Here is a 19,992-nt window from a genome sequence, read left to right on the forward strand (position 1 = left end):
GTTCTACTATTTATTGGTGTACCATAAAATTATTCTTTCATCATTACCTTTCAGTGTTGAAAAATACTATTTCAAAGAAGTCAAATTTGATTTCTTGCACTGTACTTAATTAAACTTTAAAACAAATTGGATAATAATGTATAAAATTTATATAAGCCATCATTCATTCATATTAGTGTGGATATTTTGAAATTAGAAAAAAATTCCAATTTTTAGCTTCTAAGTCATTAAAATATATAGCAAAGCATGCCCCCAAAGTTTAAAATGTCACTCTGTTTACCAAATGTTATAATATGGGAAACTATGAAGGCAAATAAATTCTTAATTCTTTTTTTTTTTTTTTAAACTTTTTTTTTTTTATAGAGGCATGTTTTTATTTATTTATTTATTTGTTCGTTTGTTTCGTTTATACATGCACTGGGTACAGTCAGAAGCGTGGGAGGGTGAGAGAATTCACCAGAGCCAGAGCAGGGAGCAGAGCAGGCAGAAGGACAGAAGTACACTGCTGAGGGGAGCAGCGGGCGGCAGGAGAGGTCTGCGCACCATGTGGGACCCTCCTCTGGTGGCCGGGGAGCAGCCGGGAATCGAACCGGCGCTGCAGAGGCTGCGGGCAGCTTCGCAACCCAGCGCTCAACCGCTGCGCCACCGGGGAGGCCCTAAATTCTTAATTCTTAACTCTGAAATTAAACCAGCTTACCCTTTGTCTACTGGTCTCACTCTACTGAATTCTTCCACAATTGAATTAGAGTTTGGGATAAACTTCTAGCAGATTGGAATAACAGAGAAAATGAATACTTCCTGTGGACAATTCTTTCCATGATAAAGGTTTACTTTATATATATATTGAATATATATACATTGAATATATATATATATTCAATGATATTCTTCTCAACTGTCCAATTAGATAAATGACCTACCACTGCCTCAGTTATACCTATGCCCTACTATTTTATTAGTGAGTACACACTCAGAGAATGTGAATAAGAGACAAGTGGAAACAGGGATGAATTCGAGACTATCTAAAGATAATTTATAAACTAGATCTGACTAAGAATGACCAATTCCTGGATCTTGCAGGTCAGTCCTTACAGAAGTCAATTAATCTACTATGTCTCAGGAATGATCTGTAGAGAAATGAGAAAGAATATTAACTATGGATAGATGTCTCCTGTTGGTTTAGTTAACCTGTTCCAAAGATTAGGCTTTAGGGTCAAACCCCCTACCCTTCCTGTAGATACATATGTCTCCATGCTTAGGTGTCAATGGGAAAGAGACATATTGAGCAGGCACAGAACAGATTTACTATTCTTCCTTCCTACCTGTGTGTTGCTTTCTTCTATAAGCAAACCAGTCCTGGATTTGTAAGGTGCAACCATTATGGTCATAATGAATAACCATTATAATTAGACACAAAATTGTTCTGTCTTCCTTTTTCAAATAATTTTCTAGATTCCTCTATTACTCATTAACATTCCTTTTTCTGAAGGGAGAACAATTAAGTAATTCTAAATTTCAAAATATGCCATCCTAAGAATATATCAAATCACAGAATGTTTGAAAGCGTTCTATGTGTTTTAGCATGTTTTTATAGAAACAAAGCACTTAATCTGTGGTTCTCTATATAGAAATAATTAAGTATACATTTACCTTACATTAGATAATTTTAAACATTTAATACACATTAAGATTGAATCTCAAGATCAGGAAGATTAAAGAAAAAGGTACTTATGAAAGGGTTATTCTAAATAAGGTAAAAGATATTATTCATCTAAATTTATTCCATTAATTTCTGTCAAAGGAGTTAAAATGATTCTTTTTATCAATTAATGTTTCCTTTATAGCAGATATAAGCTAGTAAAATAGTGCTAAATGGGAAGCTTTCTCTCCTTCTCTTCAATGACCTGGTACATTCACTACATGGTGAGGCCTGATTCAGTCTAGTAGTCCCAGCTCTTTTCAGAATTCATTATTGATGTTTATTCATTGGAGAGAGTAAAGAACATTGGTCAGGATATTGCTAAAAACTTCTCGGAGGATTGGGATTCCATGATTATTGTTTTCTATCTGTAACTAGAATCTGATACATACATATGCAACACTTCACCTCATTTGTTATTTTTTTAAAATTTAATCTCTTAAATTTTGAACTGTTAAACAAATATTTATTGAATGCATAGTTTGTTAATAGGACATAAAATGAAATAAACAACCATCATGAAGTCAAAGACTTTACCAACTATTTGGTCAAAAACTTATAGTAAAATGAAACATATATGAGCAAACATGTAATAATATAACATAATAATTGAACTCACAGGGTTTCTACAAAATAATGCACAGCAAATGCTAAATCCATTTTCTGGATGCAGTGAATGAAATTTTGGGGAATATTCCAAGATAGCTTTATAGAAGAAAATTATGAATTTGAAAGTTCATAGGAATTCACAAAGCATAAAACTAGAGAAAATCCAATATGGCAGAGAGAAAAAACAGTTTTATTCAGGAACATCAATCTGTCTTATGTTGTTGGAAAGTAAAGTTGGTTTGCTTTATAAAATCTCATATTGTTTAAATATTAGCTTCAATTAATATCTGCAAATTAGATGCCATTGTGATACTATTAAAAATGTGAATCATTGATATGACTGCAAAAGCTGCAGGTATAGGAGAATCTCCAGTAACAGTTTGAATAAAAATAGCTTAGCCTACATTTCACACATGTATGCAAAATTTAATTTGTATCTCTTTCCTTAAATATTAATATTATATAATTTTATAGCATAATTTTATCTCCAAAAGTTCTAAAAATAAAATGGTTGGAAACATATTTCTATTTTCTACTTCATTACATAAAATAATTCAAGTGATCCTGATAAGTCTCCCTTTTATCCCTTTGTCTCTCTCCTTTATTCCCACCAGACTTGTGCTTTAACCTCTTTTTGCAAAACTAGTGAACTTTCCTTTCTGTGTAGTTATCAATCCACTTTCATTTCAGTCCCAGTCAGCAGGACCCTGATGATTCATAACTGTGTTACTCTCTTGTCAGGACCCTCAGAGAACTTGCCCCCTTATTCTTTTGGAAGCTCAGTGTCTCGGTCATCACCCATTGAACAAGTCTGTCTTCTCCTCTTTGAATTCCAGGAAGGAAACCGAGCACTTCTGAGAATTTAACTAAGTGCACACGTCTGTGTCAACACAAATGTATGCTCTTCAATGCAAGTTGACTTTCTGGCCTTTTCTAAACTTGCCTAATAGCTGATAACAGGACAGCTTGATGTCCTGATACAGGGGTTTTAAGCCAGAGCATGAGATTAGGAGTCAGAAGGATATGAGATAAAAACACAATTCCTTGAGGAAAAAGAAAAATATCAGAGGTTTCACTTATAGCAGGAATATAGGGGAACCAAATAAGACATCAGTGTGAAAAAATGATAACAGTACAAAACACAACAAAGCAAAAACAGACAATTATAAATCAGAGACATCTGCAGGGGAGGAGGAGGGAGAGGGATCAGAGAAAGGGAGGGAGGAGCACAGGGGACTGAGGTGATGGTGCACAGATGCACTGGTGAAGAAAACTCTATGGGGACTATTCCTGGGGGGGGTGGCAAATATTGTTTAAAAATCAACAATGAAAATGAACAATGATGTAAAAAATTTAAAAAATAAATAAACTTATAGTTTTATAAAAAAAAAACAACACACCACAATTCCTTTATTTAATAACAGTATCTCCTTGGACCTGTCTTGATTTAGAATCAAAAGCCAAATAACTTAGGAATGTGGTTTAAATGACATAGTGGAGGTTGTTTTATAACATTATATACATATGTGTTGTGTACATATACACATACATATATATGGTAAAATCACTCTTATTTCCCAAAGTCACTATTACAGATCTCCCTCCTATGTTTATTGCAGTGCTATTTACAATAACCAAGATATGGAAACAACCTAAATGCCCCCAAACAGATGAATGGATCAAGAAAAAATATATATCTTACACACACACAATGGAATGCTACTCAGTACTACTCAGAGATTAAAAAAAAAGATAAACTCATGCCATTTGTGACAACACAGATGGAGCTGGAAGGGATTGGTCTAAGCAAAATAAATTAGAAGGAAAAAGATAAATATGGGATGCTTTCACTTATATGCAGAATATAGAGAAACCAAACAAAAGATCAGAGAGAGACTAACCTTGGGGTTGACCATAGATCTGAGGCATCCAAGAGGAGAAAGGGAGAGGGGTGGAGAGGAGGAAGGATGCAAAGAGAAGGGGGACGAGCATATTGTACTATGACTAGGCCGCCTGATGGGGCCAGAGGGAGGATCCACTGAGGATTACTGGGGCTTTGGTGGTGGGTGTGCTAAGTAACATGCAATTATACAGGGGTAACCCTATTTCCCTAAGATGCATACTGTGATGTAAGTCAGTATTACCTCAATAAATGTAACTTAAAAGAGTAACAAAATTTCCCTACTTTTTAGTGGAATGCTTTACTCCATTAATTCCACATTTATTCTTATTTTTAATATGTCTAAGAAAATAGAAAGCATCAGAAGGGCTTTCTGTGAACTTTGTTCTTTGAATATCTAATTGGATCCAGGCCTTTTTTTCCTATCAAAATTAATGCATACACATGAATCAATTGGAATAACCTCTTCATCTGTGTTATATATTCCTCTTCATCTGTCTTGTATATTCTATGCAAGCTGCATTGTAAATATATTCTATTGTAGATATTCTATACATTTTATATATTCTATGCAAGCTACTCTGTAAATCCATAGCCACTTTTGTGTACCAAATTGTCTCTGATGGGAATTATTTTCTCTGATTTTAAAGTAGGTATACTGTTTAGTAGTAAATTTAACATGTTTGCCCAACATAAGCTTCTTCCCTTCCCTGCTATAAGGTAAATTATTATTTAAATTAAATTGTTCATGATACACTCACTAAATGCTCAACAGTGGCCATCCATAAGTACCTGTAGAATCAAATATGTCCTAAGAGTAAATTACTACATTGCCGAGGGCATACAGCAGATTTTTATACAGTAATGTTTTATGTTTGAATTCTGACATATTGTTTGATTTGATTTTGATATCACCATAAAGCTTGATCTGTCTGCCTTTTCAAAACAATTGTATCTCTGCCTTTTAAAAATTGTTTTAAACACATGGAATTGAATGAGGTAAAATAAATTGAATTGCATTAATTGCTCATTAGAAAAAAAATTGATGAAATTATTACTAAATTGAATCTCTCGTCTAAAAAGAGGTTTTAAATAAACCGCTAGAAAACATTATTCTTCCTCCTATCCCATGGATTTTAGAATGTTATTTGAAAATATTTTTATTAAGTTGCCATTGGAACATACAATGAAATTTAAAAAATAAGCTATAAATATTCATTTGGTCTCAGTTTTATAATTATTTTTAGTCTGCTATCATTCCTGTGGCATCCCATTTTCAAACAATAGATAGAAAAGAATTGTTGTACATTAATTATAATTGGAATTGAGATGGATTTACCTCCTGCTGCTCATTGTCAGTATCTTCTCCAAAAGCAGTGGGAAGAAATCTGCCTTCTACTAATATTCAATTTGTGAACATTCATATCTTTATTTCAGCAGGAAACACACTCTGTGAACTACAGAAACAGATGCATATCACCAGGCAAAAATAGGTTTACTCATTTTAAGATGCTGTGAGAAGCTGGTATTTTATCAGTTAATTTAAGTACATCATCTTCACCTCAACATAAAAGTGCCTATCATCACACAAAATCCTTCTGGAAATTTTTAGTAAATGAATTGTATGAGAATTGAAGTTCAACAATCACCTAGTGAGCTTGAAATTAGACAAAGCAAGACACAAAACATTACATCTGAAAAAAATGTGATCTTAGACAGAAATTCCCAATTGATATGAAAGATATTTTAGTATCTAACTTGTTTACTCAGAACATCATTCAATATTAGAATTTGAAAGAGGTCACTGAAGCCATGTTATCAAGTTCCCTAGGAGATGGTGATCTAAATAAGTGAATAATTCTGGCTCATGTATATTGATTTTCAGTGGAACTATTAAAGTACAATTTTATTTAGAAATGTCATATTAATATTATTATATTTGGGTCTAGTAAATTGTTTAATGTCTGCACTATGACAGAAAGCCTACATTTTTAGAGGAGTCAGGAATGAAGACACTCAGAACATGAGTGGTCATTTAGTGATATGTTTCTTTTAATACTTGAATAATGTTTAATCCCTACAAACAGGGATCAGGAAAACATTTTTTAGCTTTAATACTTTTATTTTTCTTTATGAGAAACTACAATTTGGTAAGGACAGAGAAGTATTGAAGTAAGCCTGCCACTGGTCTTAACTCTAGCATTAATTACATAAAAATTCGTAGGCGGAATTGGCTATATAGGATGTTTTCAACAGCAAGTACTGTTATTTTTGTAAACTGTGACAGTCCTGATCATAAAATTGCATTTGCATATATATGTAATATATATATATTCTTTGTAAACTATTTTTATACCTTACATTGTTTAAAAAACCAATTCATATTGATTCTACTTTTTACTGGAGTCTTCTATTTTAGGCATTATCTATATGGAAAAAGAGGTTGGTTAGGGTAAAAAGAAATTCTGAATTTTAAGCCTGTTTTGTCAGTGACTCACCTTATGCATCATATTTTTTTCATATTTGATGAATTGTTCAGGCATTGATATCTATGCTGCTTTTTAACTTTCGGTTTCGGCAGTTGCAGTCATTAATGGATGCTCTGAGCTGAACTTCCATTTCTACCTTTTGATAAAATAGTTACTGAATTTTCAGAATCAGTAAAGTATGAAATTTTCTCTCAGCCTAAAAATATTCTCCAAACTTTTCTACATTATAGAATAAATTACAGAAATAATTTTTCTTCTGGTATGAGAATAAGTTCTTCAAATAATTACAGTATGTCAAACATAGGTTGAAATGTAAGTTTAAGTTGTCCTAGAAAATATTTCATTTATTTAAGTCCTAGAATATATAAGCCTTTGCTAATTTTATGAATAGACTAAATATTATATGAATTTCTCACTTTTTTCTGTAAAATATAACTGATAAAGTATTGCAGCTGTCACACTTCCTAGTTTTCTTCATGCTAAATGTAACTGCTAATTCATTCATTTAAAACCTTTCCATTTTAATAGACTTGTAATCAAATTCTGGAGAAATATTTCTAACCAAAGTAGTAGGCCATAAAATGAAATTCTAATTAACATTTCAATGAATGACTTCAGCCGAACTCATTTACAAGGATGATGCAGTGATGAGAACTTTAATATAATACAGAAATTTGAATGTCTTTTACCAGAAGTGGTGTTAAATAAAGTAAGACAGGGTTCTACATATTCCAAAGACTATGAAAGGAAACACTTGCTTGGATTCATTCTCATCCTCTCTTTCTCCCTGTCACACCTGAAAATTGCTGCAAGCTTTCTGTGGGATCTACTCAGGTTAAGTGAGAAGAAAGAAGACACATTTGAAACATAAATCAACCAAACACAATGAATGTTTCCTTAGTAGTACAGCTATTATTCATATTAGTGTCATGATATTTATGAAATCGGTAAGTTGAAGTAAGAGTAAGAAGTTGACATTGAAATAAGAAAGTTTTTCAAATTTACATAAACTCTTATATGAATATTCCTCCTCACATTTTCCCAAAAGTGACGTTTTTATATAAAATGTACTGTATATTTTTATTTTAGTGCTATTTATACTGTTTTTTTCATGGCATCATTAATTAATGAAAAATATTTTTCACATGAATTGAGAATTTTCAAAACATTCTATAATATTTATTACCTTAATATAGAGCCGTGTCTAAGATGAAGAAACAGCACAGAATATCAGCTTCGTTCTGCATTCACTGGAATACTGCAGCCATATTGTATTTTCTGATGTTTTATGACAGGTAAATTGCTAAGATCACTCCTTCCTAGCAGCTGCCATTTCTTAGCCCTAAGTCATGCATATTTTCCAGGAGCAGCTTGTACACAGTAAGTCAGGTGGCCCCAAAAAACCCAATCCTCCAAGCAGCAGGCATCTGTGCTCCCAGTGCTGATTGTTCTTATTTCAGGAGTGCAGGCAAAATGCAGACCACCATTGTTGCTGCACCTCCTGCTGTTGAACAACCCCTTCCTCATTAGGCTGGAGTGTCTTCCGGATTAAAGGGTCATTGCCCTGTTTTCCTCATTTATGCTTCCTTTTCCCCTTTGTGGAAGCCAGACATTAAAGACTAGGATGTAAGCAATGATATTTCAATCAATCAATCAATCAATCAATCAATAAAGCAAGCAGGCAAACAAAAGCTATAATGCTTATCAAGTGAAATGATGGACTACACATGATACATTGAAGCATGAAACAATTTCTTTGATGGAGGAAAAATTCAAGGAAGTGAGACAAACTTGTAAAACTTAAGTCTAATTTCCATGTATTCCATAAATTCTGTACACTTTAAGAATTTAATTTTGGGGGCCTCCCTGGTGGCACAGAGGTTAAAGTATCAGCGCTATCAAGCTATCGCCAGCCACTGAAGCATGAGCTCAATTCCCCAGTCAGGGAGCTGATCCACATATGGCAGAGCAGATCTCTCCTGTGTGCCTGCTGCTCCCCTCAGCAGTATATTTCAGTAGATCTGCCTGTTCTACTACCCACTCTGTGTCTGGTGAATCCTCTCTACCCCCTGCCCCTCTGGAATACACCCCAGTTCTTGTATGCATAAATAAAAATAAATCTTAAAAAAAATGTAATTTTCCTGTTCCCTTTGTTATTTTATAACAGATACAGAGAGCTTATGCACTTTAGAAAAAGTGGTGTGAGCAGCAGGAATTTAATCAATTCACTGTATACATTTTTTATTGCTGTGCTCCTTTCTTTGACTAGTATCAACTTTGTAAAGCTATGTGGACTAGTTTCACAAATTCCATTTTGGTTTGTAGGAACTTTTTTTTTTTTAAACTAGAAGTTTCACGTGTTTTAAAAATCATGTTTCTCTTACACTGACTCTTTGAAGAGATCTGTGGACTTTTCAACATTTCAGATTCTTTTGAATGTTTAAAAACTTAACTAGATTCCGGTTAAGCCTTCTTAATGAACTCCTCCACAGGAGAAACAGTGTGTTCTGTACATGACATCACTTCACGGATTAGGACACACATAATGGTTCAGTACGCCAATGTTGTAGATGCTCAGATCGATCATTAGATTAAGGTAGTTAATCCCAAATCATTCTCTTGTAAACATAGGGCTCTCCCCACCCCATGTTCACAGTTATCTATCTGTAAGTCATATTTTGGCATCTTACAATTTTTCTGTTTCTTAATTTTTTTTAATTGGGTTTCACAGTCATGCTGATTTTTGACTCTATAATTAAATGAAAATTACAGAAGAGCAATTTCCTAATTTTATCATTTGTTTTATAGATTTGTTATCTATGTTGACCTGCTATTCTTCTGTTAAGAAAAGATTTCCTTTATAAACTGGAGACTGGTTCGAACTAAATATATAAATATATTTGATATATATTTTTATAAATATATAAAGTAAATGCTAAATTATTATGCTTTAAATTAAATTTACATTTATGATTACCTTTATAGAATTTTGAAGTAACTTATTAAAAGTTTTTCTTAATTATTGTGCAATATTGGATTTGCATTGTGTAGTCCATAAACTCTTGGAATCTTTTCTGGTAATGTCTGTTATGGAAACCAAAAGAGAAATCATAGTCTGATCATCTAAACCCAGGTGACCCCCACAAAACTGTCCATATCAGAGGAATGAAAGAAACACTTCTCATCAACCAGACCTAAAACCTGATGTTAAAGTAATTATCCATTACTTGTAATATAAATGTGCAGCCCTAGTATCAGAAAATTTTAGTTCTGATTACCATGGGTTAACAGAAAAGTCTAGGTCTAATGATGTATATAATAATTTTATAGTAATAATGAAAGTACTTATTTCATTGGGTTACTAATTAAAACCACACACACACTCACACACACACACAATCAAAAGACTCATGCACGTCCACTAAGAATACAAAGGAAAGCCGTTTTGGGTATATTTGCTACTACCAAGTAAGACTTTATGTATGCAAACCTTAGAACCCTGAAATTAAATATACATGCATATTTATCAGATATATATAGTCATCAAAAATGACTATATATATATATATATATATATATGGATAATGATAATAGCACTATTCATGATAGTCCGAAACTGGAAAACAATCAAATGCTCATAAAGTGCAGAATATATAAACAAATCATGATTTATTCACTAATTGACTATTACATAATAACAAAATGGACATACAACTTTCCTGAAAGTATACAATGCAAGAATAGGTACTCTGAGATCCTTTTTGTAAAATTTTGAAAACAGTAAAGGTTTACCTCTGATGGAAAGTTACCTTTTGGGAGGCAGTGATGAAATGGGAACACAAGGGACACTCTGTGTCATCAGTAGCGTAACTCTCTGCTTCTTGAAAAAGAGCTTTTGAAAAATTAATCACAAATTTGCACACTTTTTAAAGTTTAACTGAGATCTGCAAACATTGTACTGTTTTGTATTTATGATATACTTTTGCAAAGTGTTAAAGACTTCATGTATTTATCTCATAGTTTAAAAGCCAATGTATATTTTATCAATATGTTCTAATCTGGTAGAATATGAACAAATCTTGTGAATAATGTTAAAGTATAGAACACTCAGGTTACAACTTACATATGATATTTCTGAGTTTCAGGAGGAATTGTATAGAGACTGCTCTTTCTGTTACCACAAGAAATGAGGTATGTGGACTGAAACTGATTGGTTTTGAAATTCTCTGATGTCGCACCATCTTTATTTTAATAGAGACTTGTGTTTTCAACTTTAAAGCTTTCAAAGTGCAGTTGTCTGCCTCTGGATTGGGGGTTAAATTCAAGAATGACTTAAAAAATGAACTGTGCGGGCCTCCCCGGTGGCGCAGCGGTTGCACGCTGGGCTGCGAAGCTGCCCGCAGCCTCTGCAGTGCCTGTTCCATCCCTGACTGCCAGGCGAGTGTCCCACATGGCGCATAGACCTCTCTTGCTGCCCACAGCTTCCCTCAGCAGTGTACTTCAGTCCTTCTGCCTGTTCTGCTCCCTGCTCCGGCTCTGGTGAATTCTCTCACCCTTCGGTGCTTCTGACTGTACCCAGTGCTTATATAAATAAATAAAAAAAAAAAAAAAAATGAACTGTGCTAATTTAAAATGAAAACTACATTTTATTTGTAATTGCGATTAAATAAAGAGGACGCTACATGAGAATATATGTGTGTATTGAAAATGCAAGTGAATGTGTTAAAAAAACTGCATTGGTATATGTTGTATAACTGAAAGTAATTGCACTGTATATGTTGTATAACATGATAATAATTGCACTGTGTACACTTAAATGGAATATTTAATTATTAATTATTAACATGATTTACACATGTCATTATGCATCACAATAAGAATAGCTTGATATTTTAATTTCAGTTGAATTGGGTATATAAGATCAAAATAATTTGGTTTAAAATTATGTTTTCCTTAATTTAGGTGATACAATTAAGCATTACTATTTACCCTGGTGGACTAAATTACTACTAAAATATATTTTTTTAAAGATTTAATAGTTCTATAGGCAATGTTATTTTTATGGAAACAAGCTCATTTAATTAAGGATTTTAAGTAATCAGTGATGATAGAAATTATGATAAAGAAAAAATACAAGTGTTTTTAAATATCCCTTTCTATCACTTCTACCAGGACACATGTGGATCTATCATTTTGTGGGTATATTTAGCATATATTTGTAGATTATCATATTAGAAAATCTTCATTGCAACATAGAAAATACAGATACTTGTGAGTACACATTTTGTAGGACATGAGAAAATCAGTTTGGGCAGGCTTGCATTATATAAAAAACATGAAAAATGAGATTTCTTAGAATTATATATTTCATTTTACAATGCCCTAGCAATTTTAATTACAAATATTTGATATTGACCCAATTTTACACTAATCTCCATGATATTTAACTTCTGAATTGGGAGTGTATATTAATTTATGAAGTTTAAATATCACATAATCTGATTTAACTGTGCCTAAAAATGCTTCCTATTGGTAGCAAAAAGTTGACCATTAGTGAGAGAAATACTCCTACTTCAGAATGTCTGCTTTGCCGTGTTTATAAATCACAGATATTCAAAGTTAAATATTCATCAACATGATAAGCATACATTAAATTATATTTCCAAGAAAGATCAAATACAATGTAATTAGTAAGATATTTATTGCTAACACATGAAAAAAATTAAAAAGTATATTTCAAAGAAAGCTAAATAATAAAGCACTTTATTAAATTTAACTGGAAGATTTTAAAGGGTCAATTCTGGTGCATACTTTACAATCCATCCACATTTATTCTATAACTATTTCTAAATATATTTGAAAAGATTTTATTATAATAATAAATATATAATAAATAAATATAATAAATAATGTTTATAATAATACTTTATTATAATAATAATATAATGTCTCTGTGTAGTGACATTATATTTATTTTCATTACCTTTTTTTTAGATTTATTTATTTATAGAAGAATGAGCTGTAGGCCAGAGGTATGGGGGAGGTAGAGAAGAATTGGAGGGAGGGGGTGAGAGGATTCACCAGAGACAGAGTGGGGAGAATAACAGGTGGATCTGCTGAAATACACTGCTGAGGGGAGCAGTGGGAGAGACAGGAGAGGTCTGCTGCAACATGTTGGTCAGCTGCCTGGCTGGCATCAAACTCAGGCCATAGAGGTGATAGCACTGAGACTTAACCCTTCGGCCACCATAGAGGCCCTGTTTTAATTATGCTTTTTACTTGACATAACTATACACTAATTTTTCTCTGATATATTCTAAGGCATATTTAAATAAATTCTGACAATCTGTTAACTTCCTGCAAAATTTCCTCTCGTGGTTCCTTTACTTTCTTTCCTTCAGACCACACCTTCGATCAAAATCATATACATGTTGGCATGATAGTTTACCACTGACTTCAGGACCTACCCATAAATGTCCTCTATGCCTCACTTTTCTTTCCATATACAGCATATTTATCAAGTTTCTATTATCACAATTCTTATCTGGACCACTGTAGTAGAGACCTATCTGATCTCCTTTCTTTTAATAATTGTGTCTTAAAATCATCTCTCCAATAGCAGTCACAGTAAAATTGTTATAAATTAGATATTCTACCTTCCTCTTCCATTGGAGTAGTGGAAATTTTTCTTCTTCAAATGTTTTGTGATAATTTTTATCTCTGATTTATTTGCAGTAAGTATTAAAAGCAATCTACCATGTTCTGAGGCAGAGATTACCTAGCACTGCTCAACTTGAAAATATCACATCATCTCTTCTACTTTCACGAAACTAAGTGTCTGGGAACAAGACTTTGACTCTGTCAATCACATGCAACTCCTTAGGTGTTAACTTGGAAGTTATCTGGAAGCTGTGTTGCTGTCTATGAACATTAGGATATAACACTATTAGAGAAAGGACTTAATTTACTTGTTGATTGCTTAATCCCCAGCATCTTGACCTATTTCTGTCTCATAACAAGGGTATAAAAACATTGAATGAATGTCTGTATGAATAATGATAAATATATTCTCTACAAATAAAGCTACTCCAGAGCCTCCATTGGTGGCACAGTGGTTGAGCGCTGGGCTGCAAAACTGCCCACAGCCTCTGCAGCGCCGATTGGATCCCCAGCCACTGGCAAGGGTCCCACATGGTGCGCAGACCTCTCCTGCTGCGCCCTCTGCTCCCCTCAGCAGTGTATTTCGTCAGTCTGCCTGTTCTGTTCTCCGTTCTTGCTCTGGTGAATTCGCTCATCCTCTGGCGCTTCTGACTGTACCCAGTGCTTGTATAAATAAATAAATAAATCCTCAACAAATAAATAAATAAATAAAGCTACTCCAAATTAAAATGGTAAAATTTTTAAAACTATATTAATATATCAAAGCCTTTCTGGTTATTGACCTGTCTTTGAAGTGTGTTTATTAAATAAATGTAATAGGAAATTATTTTGCAAATGTACAGATAACCCAGATTTTATTTATTACTATTAAAATTTAGGAAGATTCTCCCAGGAGTTGGTTGAATTTTAATTAATTTTTTTTAACAATATCTCTGTGGCAAAATTTCAACAACATACAGAATTTAAAATAAATTGAGAAGACAGGTATAAATAGTTCGATAAGACAATGCTGTTTTTAAAAATAATGCAACATCTGTTAAACTGTAAATATTGACAATAATATCCCCCAAATTTTAGCCTTCTTATAAACTATTTTTATTATTAATATAATTACCCTTTCAGAAATATGCCTATTTGTAATAGGTTAGTTAATTGAAATTTATGCATTAAAGGTTTTATTTTTCACCTTTTAGTTCCAGTTAATCATAATACTAATAAAACTCTTGAGATTTGTGTGACCAACTTAACATATTGATCAGAAGAATTAGTTGCAATATAAACAACAATAGGAAATTTGAATAACAATGTTGTGTTTACAATGAAAGCTTAAAGTAATATAATTGATGTTTTAATGTTATTTCAATTGAAATAATTTGGACTTTACATTTTATTTTATAAATCTTTGGCGGGGGGGAATATGTCAAGTCACATACCATAAAATTGTTCAGATTTCTAATACAATTACTCAGTTATTTCCTTTTTTTTAAAGATTTATTTACTTATACATATAAGAGCTGGGTTGTAGGCCAGAAGTGTGGGAGGGTGAGAGGATTCACCAGAGACAGAGTGGAAAACAAAACAGGATCCACTGAAATATACTGCTGAGGGGAGCAGCAGGCAAGACAGGAGAGGTCTGCTGTGCCATGTGCGTAGCTAGCTCCCTGTCCAAGGATTGAACTCGTGCTGCAGTGGCTGCCAATATCTTCACAGTGCACCACCAAGGAGGCTCCTATATAGCTATATCTAGTATGTGCCTAGAGTTGACTGCTGTTACTCATTCTAATTTTAGAATATTTTCACCTCCAAAAATGAATTCTTATATTAATTAGCATTCACACCTTACAGTCCCTCAAATATAGGCAACCACCAATTCAGTTCCAGTCCCCATAATTTTGTATTTACTAAAAATTCTTTATGAGTGGAATCAAATAGTAGCTTATCTGGCTTCTTTCACTTACAATGTATTGGGGTCATGGTATTGTAGCATACATTATTACTTTTTATACCCAAATGATAGAAATACTTTTTTATCCATTCACTTTATTTTCATATCCACCTATTAGCTAAAGGACACTTAGATGAATTCCATAACTTAGCTATTGTAACTGTCCTACAAATATCAGTGTCAAAGTTTTCATGTTTATAGTGAAAATGTTTCTTTTTTTTGGTACATATATTTAAAATGTTAAATTATTGGGTTGTATGAAAACTGGATTAACATTTTGAGAAATGAGACTGTTTTCCAAAGCAGGTACAACATGTTACAATTTTACTAGTAGTGTATGTGTTCCAATTTCTCCACATTTGCTTTTCATTTGGTTTTTCAATTTATTTCAATAATGTTTTTCCGATTTCAGAGTATGATTTTTGTACACTTTTGTTAAGTTTGTGTCAATCACCCAAAAGTTTCATACATATGCCTGAATTTTAAATACCTTCAAGTTAATCTAGATGTGCAAATTTGTCATTTTAAAATTTTTCTTGATATCCTTTTTTTTTGCAACAACAACACAAAGTTTACTGAGAGTATTTACACTATAAATATTTATATACTCACTGGTTGCTTTAATATGAATTTATTCTGGTTTTCAAAGCAACCTGTATATATTAAAATTGAAATTGAATATACTTTGAAATAATAGAAAGAATGTAAAATGTATCATGTATTTAATATCTTTAGTAATTAAAACCACATTAAAGTAGTCATAATATCATCTAACATGGTAAATATGCAAATAAACATGAGAATAATTTAGGAGACAAAAAAATGGAGATAAGTTGTATAATGCAATTTTTGATATTTTTACCAATAAGCATTTTTACCTCTTCACCCAAACTAAATTTAACATGCACTATTACAGCAGCAATCTTTATTGTGATCTTATGATGTTTACATTCCTTATCACCTAACAGATTGACTAAAACATACACTCAAAGTAAAAAATTATTCAAGAGAATATAGTTTATCTGTGTTATGAAACAATGTTACAGAATTTCTGGATATAATTAAAATGTGGTCTATAGGCAAAGTGTACAAAACATTTTCAAAAACTTCATAAGTATTATAAGAACTATCAAAATTCTCTACTGTTCTGTAAATTTTTAAAAGTTTATGTTAAACATAAAATTCTGATTTCTATTACATTGTATTTTAAAATCTTTCAACATTTACTATATTATATAATTATAAACATGTATATGTACCTACTATAAACTTTCTTTTTTATTTATATAAGCACTGGATACAGTCAGAAGCACGGGAGGGTGAGAGAATTCACCAGAGCCAGAGCGGGGAACAGAACAGGCAGACTTGATGATGCACACTGCTGAGGGGGAGCAGCAGGCGCGGCAGGAGAAGTCTGCGCGCCATGTGGAACCCTTGCGTGGCGGCCGGGGATCGAACCAGCTCTGCAGAGGCTGCGGGCAGCTTCACAACCCAGCGCTCAAACGCTGTGCCACCGGGGAGGCCCTATAAACTTTCTTTAGCATGTGGTACACAAAGTTAATTTATTCCTTTCTCTACTTCTTCTTTTGCTGCTTCTTTCCCTCCTCCAAGCTCCTTCCTAGTTCTTCATTCCTGTCTTTTTTTTTCTTTTTTTTTTCTTTTTTTTTCTTTTTTTCCTTTGTTTTCTTTTTTTTCCCAAAGATTTGTTTATTTATACAAGCACTGGGTACAATCAGAAGCGCGGGAGGGTGAGCAGATTCACCAGAGCCAGAGCGGGGAACAGAACAGGCAGAGTGACAAAACACACTGCTGAGGGGAGCAGAGGGAGTGACAGGAGAGGTCTGTTGCGCCATGTGGGACCCAAACCGCTGGTTATAGCTTGATAGCACTGTGTCTAATGCCTGTGCCACTAGGGAGGCCCCAAGGCCTTTTTTTTTTTTTTTTTTTTTTTAACATGGAGTGTATTCACAATAATGAGAAAAATCATGAATTTCCTTAAAATGGAGTTAAAGGTCTTTAATGGAAGTTCGTAATACAAATGGTCAGTGATGAAAATATTCAAACTCACTAATTTATCTCAAATATATACATTTGTAATTTTTATATTTATCAAAGAAAATGGCAAGGATTTAAAATTGTGTTTAAATGTAATGTTCAGTCTTGGCAGGGTCCCAGGGACATAATCAGTGTCTTAAACTGTGTTATTAGAGTAAAATATATCATGTAAAACATGTTCCTTGGAAAATATACATACTTATCTTATGAAATTCAAATGCACTTGCAATTCATGATCAAATTCTAGACCCAAACTGAATTTCCACACAGTTCAGGTAAATTGCAAGGTAATGCCACATGCTTTATTTCCTTGATACTTTTAATAGAATCATAAAATGAAAAATTCCATACTAAATTATTGAAGCAAGAATTGATAAAATTAGTAAGCAAGGAGAAACTTTTGCTGAGGTGAAAATAAGAATTACAACAAAATTTAAGGCATTAATATTTTTGAAAAATAGGAACAACGAAACAAAACTGACTTAAAATGAACTAACCCTACCAATATGTAGTATTCAAAAAAATCTATTAAAGTGTTTAGAATTATGAATAAAAGTGAATTGTAAAACGTTATTAATTTAATAATTATTTTTTGCAAGATTCAAAATCCCACTAAAAGGTTTCAAGTACTTACAAAAAAAAATATGCAATAAATTAATATCATATAACATATAAATACCAGATGTTGTCACTTAGATGTGGAATATAGAAAAACAAAACAAAGTGTCAGATAAAACCAAACCAATAATAAACCCTAGAAACTGACTGTTGCATTGAGGTTACCAGAGCTGTAGGTTGAGGGGGGAGAGCAAAGTGGTGAGAAGACTCAGGGGACTATGATAACTGTGGGTGTCTTGGTGGTAGGGGTGGTGTGGTAATGTGCACTCAAAAGGGGTTGATCCTGTGGCATTAAATCACATAAAGTGTTGTAAAACAATGTTACCAGAATAAATATATATAAGTAACACAAAACTACTTTATTTCAAATATAGAATTCATGTATATAAATAAAATATTAAATAGTAACTAATTCAATTGACAAAAAAAACATAAGATTATTTTTGTATTTATCAAAATGTCTTTTGAAAATCCTCAATTTACATAATTAGCTTAAAATTAGCTTTAATAGATATATATCTAATATGTGATGAAGCATGCGTATAAGCTATGATCATAGAGGAAAATAAAGCAATATTCCTTAACTCTTTGGATTGCTTACCCTTCAGATTGTTTAAACTTTGAGTTTTATCTAGAGAAAGAAGTATATGGACACTTTTGATAAGTACTTAAAAAATAATGTATCATGACTGACTGCCTTTTATTTACTTTTAAATTATATTATTTTTATTGCTGATTATTTGCCAATCATAATTTATTAAATTCAGTCTATTAATTCATATAAAACTACTAAGCAAACATTCACTAAATAAAATATATGCCATTTTTCCTATTTTCAGCCATTTAACATTATATGTATTACATTCAATAACACATTAGTTATAATAATACTTATTGCATGTGATATCTATGTAATATAATTGATATTGGTGAAATTAATTTGATTTATAAATATTTAAGGTGAATTAATTTGTCTCTTTTCTGTGGTAAATCTACATGGAATAACAGTGAACCTGGAATATCTTTCTGATATCACATGAGAAAGTCTTCCAAAGACATATACAAGGAAAAGAAAAGAGAGTCATATAATTAAGTTAAAAAAAATACAGGTAGCATAAAAGGTTTATGAATTGGCAAAAGATAGTATACCATACAGAAAAATTAACAAAATATAGAATTTCAGCTTTTCATTAAATCATGCATAATAACCAAAGAGAAATCTTTCCAATTGTGTACAACTTAATTGTAGAAGTCTCAAAATTAGAAAATGGGTAAAGGGCACACAATAAAATAAAAATAATTGATTTCCATAAAACTAAAGGAACAATTATTCAATCTAAATATAACAAAAATGGTTAACTCTTTACCTATGTAATTAATAAAAATTTTAAAACATACAGCTTTGGGAAAAATGAGAGGAAAAGTAGAATTGTCACAGTTGTAGAGGATATGAAAACTGCTACTCTTTTTTTAATGCAATGAATAACCATATTATTTGTTTAAGCTGCATTTGAAAGAGATGGAGCATTCTCTGACTCAGATAGCTAAAGACAGACATGAGATACCATGGTTCATATAAATATAGAAATATTTATATTTCTTACCTATTTTGGAGATCAGTAAAAGTCAGGGCAAGTAGTTAATTTATGTGATTATTCAGTGACCACATTCCTTCCTTTTTATTTCTCAGCCACCATTTCTAACATCGGTGTTGTCACCTGCAGGAGCAAGCATGGGTCCCTAGAGGATCAGGTGCCTAAAGTGCTAAAACCAAGATTTAGTAAAGACTATAATTTCCACTTGTAGCCCATTGATACAAACTTGGTAACAACCATTGCTATTTGGCCAATGAGCTCTCTGTCTATTAATTAATATAACTTTATTATTAGTGCTATTTTCAGTTATTTCTAAAAGCTGCCATGCCCAAGAAAATTTATTGGTCATAGCTTACTTTTTTTATTTTTAAGATAGGATTTTTTTAACATAGGGTAAACTAGGCTATAGATTGACCCAAATT

This window comes from Talpa occidentalis, unplaced genomic scaffold (genome assembly GCF_014898055.3).
Source record: "Talpa occidentalis isolate TD23 unplaced genomic scaffold, MPIMG_talOcc4v2.1 talOcc4.8, whole genome shotgun sequence".
Lineage (NCBI taxonomy): Eukaryota > Metazoa > Chordata > Mammalia > Eulipotyphla > Talpidae > Talpa > Talpa occidentalis.